This window comes from Belonocnema kinseyi, chromosome 7, assembly GCF_010883055.1.
Source record: "Belonocnema kinseyi isolate 2016_QV_RU_SX_M_011 chromosome 7, B_treatae_v1, whole genome shotgun sequence".
Classification (NCBI taxonomy): Eukaryota; Metazoa; Arthropoda; class Insecta; order Hymenoptera; family Cynipidae; genus Belonocnema; species Belonocnema kinseyi.
The window spans coordinates 91,763,795-91,772,583 of NC_046663.1; positions in this window are offsets into that span (position 1 = coordinate 91,763,795).

Here is an 8,789-nt window from a genome sequence, read left to right on the forward strand (position 1 = left end):
AACAAATCTTTCGAGTAGTTCAGCAAGCATACAAATGATAAACAATATAAAAAATGTATTATAAATAAATTTTAATGCTTGACAGTGTTTTTGGAATTGAATAAGAAAAAATATCAGAGAATTATTTAATTTAGACAAACTTCTAGCGATAAAGTTATTCCGTATCTGAAAATGTGAAGATACAATAATATGTATTTTGCAACAATTCGTATAAGCAAACGTACTGCCGTCTCCCTGGTCCATAGATTTTTTATTACAGGATTTCCGATTTTCTTGTTATTTCGTTATTTTTGTTTGCGAATATTTCTCAAACTAAAAACAACTAAAAGGACTCTTTTCAAATTGATTTATACATACAACATTTGTCCATGTAGGCGGCAAGTAACCAACTCGTATCATTTATCCGAAAAATAATACATTTTCAGGTTTTACAGGGGGGAAATGCTTAAGACAAATTATACTTATTTAAAAATCTGAAAATTAGTTTTAAAATACTTCAAAACTTTAATTTTACCCTAAGATAATAATTTGTGCTAAAAAATCAGTGATTCAGAGAATCAGTTGAATTTCACTATGAGTCAGTGAGATCAGTGGATCAGTTGAATTATTCGAGTATAGAGTGCTATTTTATATTTTTTGGATCACTTTCCGGACACAATACAAGGAGGTTGGGGGATTTAAAATTAAGATGTATGGGGTGGAAATTATTTGCTGAAAATTCCTTAAGAAATTACTAAACATTTATTTACAAAAATTTAAAAACAGGTACTTGTTTTTCCCATTTAAATTTCCATTTTCATTTCAATTTTGCAAAAGCTGGAGGTACGGGTAAATATTGATTCATCACAAATCGACACACTGTGTCCCATATTCCCCTGTTTTCCTTTTTTTCACTCTTTTCAAGATACTTTCCCTTTTTTTCCCTATTTTCGTTTTTACACTTAAATTCGAACTGAATTAATGAAACCCAATAATGAAATTGAACTATTTTGGTTAATAATAGAAATATTTGTTTGATAATTCCATCATCATTTTAAAAAATATTATCTGCGGAAAGTTTCTCCATGCTTTTCCTTAAATTTAAATACTGAACCGCTGTAATTCCTGCAGTAGTTTGAAATATCAAATTTCTGAATTTTTCTATATTTTTTAAGCAATGGTGTAATTATATATACGTTTATAAGATTTCACAAAGACCTAATTATTTCATATAAATTTCTGATATATTTCAAAGGTTTCAATAATTTTGCAACGCTTTAAATAATTTCACAAAAATTACCAAATATTAAAAAACTTTTACAAATATTTCGGAAAGATGTCCAAAGATTATAAATATTTCGCAAGATTTTGGATAGATTACAAATATTTTACAAAGACATCAGTGATTTCCCAAAGATTTTAATAACTTCACGAATATTACCAAATATTTAAAAAATAATTCAAATATTTCGTAAAGATTTCAGAAATATTTCAGGAAGATTAGAATGATTTCCCACGCATTAAAAAAATGTCGCGAAGATTTTAGATATATTTAAATGTAATAAAGACTTCAATGATTTTTCGAAGATTTCAGAAAGGTTTTAATCATTTTTACAAATATTAACAAATATTTCGCAAATATTTCAAAAAGGTTTCCGAGAAATTTAAACGATTTTGCAAAGTCATAAATGACATGTCAATGATTTAACAAAGATTTCAAAAGTTTCACAAATCTTTCAAAAATATAATTCAAAGGTTTCTAAAGATTTCACAAAGATTTCAAGAATTTTCCAAAATTTACTAAATACTTTACAAATATTTGTAAAGGCCTCCAATGATTCCCCGAAGATTTCTAAGATTTCGTAAAGATTTTGAATATTTTGGAAAGATTAAAAATATTTTGCAAAGATTTCAGATAGATTTACAAGATTTCACAAAGATTTGAGTAATTTTGCAAAGAATTCATAGAGATTCAGCCATTTTTTCAAATATAGAAAAAAAGATAATTTCCCAATTATTTCATAAAGATTTTAATAATTTCACAAATGTTTCAAAAATATTTTAAGGTTTTCCAAATATGTCAGAAAGATTTCATAAATACATCAATGATTTCGCAAAGATTTCAACAGTTTCAAAAATATACCAAGTACTTCAAAAATATTTTCAAATGACTTCAATGATTTTCCAAAGATTTTGTAAAATTTTTTAATATTTCGCAAAGATTTTATAAAGATCTCAATCATTTTTAAAAATGTAACCAAATATTTCAAACAAATTTCTAGATTAGGAAAATTTCACAAAAGCATAAATGATTTCAAAAACATTTCAATAGTTTTAAAAATGTGTCAAAAATATTTAGTAGATTTCCAAATATCTCGGAAAGAATTCTCAAAGATTTCAATGATTTCTTAAAGACTTAAAAAATGTTGGTAAGATTGAAACAATTTAACAAATGTCATCAAAGATTAAAAAAAACATTTTTAATATTTTATAAAGATTTCAATTATTTTCTAAAGATTTCACAAAGATTTAAATTATTTCACAAAGATTTCAGGAGATTTTTTGAGAGGGCACTGCCACCTGTGTCTCTTACGCCTCACCCCTTCGGATGGCGAAGACACTGTTAAAAAACTTTTTTTAGCATTAATGATTATTACACGGTAAAGCTAAATTTTTAATGCATTTTAAAACTAGTTTTCTGTTTTTCAAACAATTATTATTGGCTTCGACATTATATTCCCCCTGTCAATCCTGAAAATGTATTGTTTTTCGAATAAATGATACCGTTTATAAAGGCTAATAGTAATATTTTTTTCTTTAAGATATTTTGAAAGTGTTAAAACAAATCCTACCTTTTAACGTTTTTTCTCTAATTAATCATTAGAATTTATTGAATTAATACTTTCAGTTGCAGACAATTTGAAATCATTTTAAACAACTACTAATCCCTAAATTGTGCCTTTCCATGGGAAATATGGAGAAAATGGTATCTTTTCGAATCTCCTACATAATGTCATTTGTCGCAAAAGTTATTTTTGGAGTCTAAAAAAACAATCTTGGAGATGAGGTATTGAATTTCAATATTAATGAGTCTTATTGCAAGCTTTTTTTTTATCGAATTTTTTTCGGAAATGGACCAAATTGAAATTCTTGGGATGCAAGATATGCATGCCACCTACATGGACTAGTTTTTTATGTATACGTCCATTTGAAGAGTCCTTTTAGCTGGTTTTCGTTTAAGAAATACTTGCAAACAAAAATAACGAAATAAAATGAAAATCGGAAATCGTGCAATGAAAAATCGATGGTTCAGCCCGGGTAGAAATTATAACTTGGTTCTTAAAAGGCCCTGTCTAGATTTCCTATTTTCTATCGAGGCCCTAAAGTGGCAATCTATCGAGGGCGCAAGCGAAATCGTCACACTTCAAATAAAATATTATTAAATTATTAAAAAATTGATCATGATTCAAAATCTGAAATGTGATGCTATGGTTGCAGTAGTATTAAAGTTTAACCAGCACATTGTCATATTCCATTAACAGAAATTTTTGATTTAAAGAAGGAAAATATTAATCCAATTGTAAAATACATTTTCTTTGCAAAAGTTTAATCTAAAGGATTCTACACCTTTCTGTAGCCTCTGACAAACACTTCTCCTTTTTCTTGTATTTTTATTGCCATTCAATTATTAACTATACTCCGCACATTATTATAAAACTAAACTTATTGTTAAATTTGACTAGAAAAGACTTATTACTAATAACCAAAGACAAACGCAGTTTATTAAAATATCCGCAATCATAAATGTATCATAAATGCTTGACGGCATTCATCCGATAATTTAGAAATTAGGAAAAAAGGTTTTTGAAGTTCGATTTGTTATACATGATTTTTAAACGTACTTACGTGATTTCAAATTAAATTGATCTTTAAGAAAAATTCTTTTCAAATTTTTAAGGCACCAAATGTTTTTAATTTTTTTCAGAAAAAAAATGAATTTTTTGAAAGTTTGCAATTCGGTAATTTTCTTAATTTGCTCTTTTTAAAATTTAAGTATAATTAAGCATAAGAACATTAATGTACTTTTTTGCACTTACAGCTGTATTACCCGTTTTACCTGTCGAGGGTTTTACAAGCTCCCCTCGAGAAAATAATTAATTGATAGAAATTATTTTTTAAATATATCTTTATGAATAAAGCTTTTTATCTAGTTTAATTGAAAAATGTAGTGCAAAAAAGTGAGTATATAAATAATGTAAGACAAGTAGCACACGACAATAATCTGTGGAGGGCCAGCAGAGGGTAGGCCTAGATTCTTCTAAATAGGAAATCTGGCTGCGGCCTCGTGAGAGCCATTATTTAGTTTAGGCATAAAGAGGCAATTTCTAACCGGGAGAGAGCTCGGTAGTACGTTTCCTTTTACGAATTTATTGTTGCAAAATACACATTATTGAATCTTCACATTTTCAGAAGGCTCCCTTTAAGATGGGGAATAACTTTATCGCTCGAAGTTTTTGTAAATTAAATAATTCTCTGATATTTTTTCTTATGAAAGTTTCAAAAACACTGCCGGCCCTTAAAATTTATTGATAATACATTTTTTTATATTGTTTAGCACTTGTATCCTTTTCTGAACTATGATACGTATATTTCTTGAAAATTAAACAATTTTTTAATATTTCGCTTATTAATTTGCGATATTATAAAATAACTTTTTGTTTTCATGAAAATTATTTGAATAATTATTAGGAGTAGGGAAAATATCTGAAAATTAGGAGAAATTAATGGAAATTATTGAAAAAAACTTTCTCTAGCTCGTTCCTGTCAAAAGTTGCATTTAAACAATTCTCAATTGTTTGAGCAATAAATAGGAAGCTAAAATTAAAAAATGCACTCTCCACACTCATTAATTAGGCCAAAGCCTAAACTTACAAAAATTAAGAGTCAGACTAAACTTTTTTTAAACGAACTTCTTTCATTAATAAATTTGCGAAGTCTCATCCTATAGAATTTTTTCTTATTATCATACCAGTCAGGCATATTTCCCTTTTGGGGTAGGCATGACTCACTCGATAAGGAAGGGTAATGTGGGGAATGAGGTATAGTTTTTTAGATTAATCTAGACTAGATTGATCTAAACCTGGGTCGTGAACTACTCCCACCTAGGTTACTGACCAATCTCTCTAGCGATCACCCCGAGCGAAGAGCTTCACTAAGTCGTCATGTGAAGCTCCCTACTGGGACCCATTAGTATCCAACGTCTTTTGTTTCGGGCGTCATTCACTCCACTGACACTCTCTTTACAAACTATTTGTCGCCACATTTTTCTGTCCTAGTATACCTCTCAAGCTTCCTTTCACGTCCTTGCAGTTTTTCATGCAACCTCTCGTGTTTCTGTGGCTACTTATGCATATTCTCTTCTAATTGGGATTTCCTTCACACATGCGTGAGTTCAAGGAAAATTTAGATAAAAAAAAATACGTGGTCTTTTTTGTTAAACTGTACATACCTACCCTGGTAGGTATGCCCGCGGAATAACAAAAACGTTTTGCATAATTTGAAACAAATGTGTAACAGAGGTTTGTATGAGTTGAATAAGAGAAAAAAAAAGGAAAGGGAAGGAGCGCCTTCATCGCGCTTGCGTCCGTACCTGTTTAAGTGAGATTTACAAAGAAACCTTTATAACGTGGCCTAACAGCGCAAAGAAAGCTGCCGGATGCAGGAGAGGCGACGTCATTATCTTATCTCGAACCATTTCCTGTCAACCTGAGGCCGCCTTTCGTGATGAGAGTGAGAGAGGGGGGAGATCACAAGCACTTCACACATACCAAGCCCGCACACGTGTTTCGCCCGCTCTAAGGGTAGGCCGTACTTCCGGTAGGTTTCTGAATATACTTATCGAATTTCTTCTAAAACTCGTTTTCCGGAAGCTGCAACAAATTTGACTAATTCCAATATTTCACCATGCAGCCTGTTTGTTACGAATGAATATTCTCGATAATATTTGACGCCATAACCAATGTTTGACAGTAACGCTTTAGGAGCGATGCTTAAATTACATAACGGATTCTATAACGTTCTCTCAAAGACCCCCCCCCCCCAACACTATAACAAACCGTAAGAAAATTATTCCCCCCCCCCTATCTTACTGTAGGTAATTTATGGTTTCCGGAAATAATAAAATATGGGACTTGAAACTAATGGATATTTTAAATATTTATCAGATAATATATGATTTGCACTCTCGTGGGAAAAATTTTGACGAGAAAGTACAACTTTTCTATGAATGTTATTTTTTGTTAAAACGTGTACTTTTTTTCTAAAAAAAATCTATAAAATGTAAAAAAAAATTAAATACAAATACATAACTTTTACTTCTATTTTCTTGTAGAAAATTAAAAAAAAATTAACAACAAGTTATAAGTTTCTACAATTAAAAAATTGGTATAACTTTGATTAATATTTTTGTATTGCTTTGCTGTGAAAATCTAGAAGGTATTACCGAAAACTACAAGATTGTATATCCTTTTTAATTTTGTTGTTTGACATCATAAAAACGATTATTTTAATTTACGTAAATTATTGAAGAAGATTACAAATATTTACAAAAAAACTTATGCAAAATTTCACAAAAGTTTAAATAATGGAAAACTTTACTTAAAATTATGTTGTAAATACTGATATTTTATTGTAGAAATATACAAATTAAAACAAAGAATATAAATCTTTATAAGGAGTACTTTCAGAATGTGCATCTCAATCCGCATCAGCGAATCGACTGGTACTTTACTCGCAATTTTTGTAGGACATCTGATAAAATTTCTACAAGAAGAAGAAACTACAAGTAAAACAAATATTACACTTTTACGAAGAACTTTTGTTATTACATTATTTCAGTGATGCAACATTTTTTACATTTAAATTTTACCTAGACATTCACATCTTTAGAATGTAATTTCAAATCAGAAATATTTTTTATTTTTCAAAATAATTTTATGTAAATTAATTCAAACGGAAAAATGTATTTTAATGAATTCAGTGACGCATCGCAGTTGCATTAATAATAAAAGCGATAGATTTATTGTTAGAAAGACACCTAACTTCAGCTCCGCATCAAATCATGAGTTATTATTTTTAAAATAATATCAAACATATTAAAAATAAAAAATAACGCCGACAACGTTCAGCAAAAATTTTAATTATTGTTATTAACTGTCAATAATTTTTTATATTGATTTTTTATGTTTTGAAAAAATTGATCTAAAACTTTTTTAATCTTTCTTCAATTATAGCATTAAAAATGATAACGTGGATTTATATTTTTTGAAATCTTTAAAATGAACAATCTATAAAAGTGAAAAATTACAAAAAGTTGCAGTTTAAACGCTTTCAATTAATATTGGGCGTTTAAATTTTTTAAAAATTAAGCTTTAATTTTCAAAGTTTAAAATTCAAAAGTATTTCAATTTGAGTGTTTCACATTGCTGTTCAGATTATATGCCTGGAAATGAAAAAAATTGTATCTTCAATAAGCAGTTCGAATCTTTTAATTTCAATGACCGTGATCAATTCTTTCTAAATTTTCCAATTTTTATTTGCGGTCAAAACGTTGTCATTTCTCGACCTAGAGAGACATATATTTAGAACGTTGTAAAGGAATAATTTCAAATCACATCTATGGTGTTCAATCAATTACTATATGTTTGAAAAAAAACTTCAAACGTAAAGGTTTTGTTATTGTTTAATAACGATTATTCATTTTTGTCTTTTAATATTTTACAATTCCATTAAAGTTTAAAGATAGAAAGTTTTTGGTAATAGCGATCATTTACAGATCTTAATTAAAAATAATTTAATTGCAATATTCTGACTATTTTTCATCCTAGGTTGAAAAAGAACAACTTTTTTTGCAAAACCTGTAAATTCCTTTTGGATTCTTGTAGTTGTAATTTCTTGCTTGTACTTTTTTGTAAAGTCTTGTAGGAAATTAAAACTACAATAAAAAACAAAAAAGTAGAAAATTCGTCAAATACATACAAATAACACAAAATAATACAAAAATAATTTGCACTTTTCTGTAATTTTGGTTGTAACTTATTTTGTTTATTTGTAGATTCCTTTAAAAATGTAGTTTTTTGTGCTTGTTTGTAAACATTTTTTAAATAACCAATCGACACGTTTTCACTGTCGGAAATCGAATGAGAAGCGGGGTGGTCAAATTACATTACCATTTTGGAGTTTATAAATATATTGCACTGTCCTTTATTCCAATGAATTTACAAGTGATTAGATATTCATTGAGCATAACAATCTTTCGTCATATTGGTGCCCTCCGAGCTCCTCTCGTCTCACCTATATGGGTATTCTGTCTTTCACCTCCTAACCTGACCAGGGTATTCCTTGGAGGTCGGGATCCTTTCATCATCGAATTTCAGACTGATATCCAATCACAATGTATCATCGACACAACAACAATAAGCCACCGTGTGATCACAATACCCCGTCGAGGACAACACGACCACCAATCTACCGTCGTCCATGGCAAGACCACGTGGAGAAATATCATCCGCGAGCACAACACTCTGTCCATCTGTCATCCTCCCGCCACACATTCCTACTTCTTGGAGTCTTTGGCCCTTACGGATCCCGGCCGCCCTCATCCCTAACTCTGTCCACATGGCTATTCCCAGAAACGTCTCTCCTCCACCTCTCCACTTCTCCTACTAGACTTGCATCTTTCCTGTCTGCGTTGATAGTTACATGGACAATGCAGTGTGGACCTCTCTGTATTGCTGAATTTCGGTCGAAAT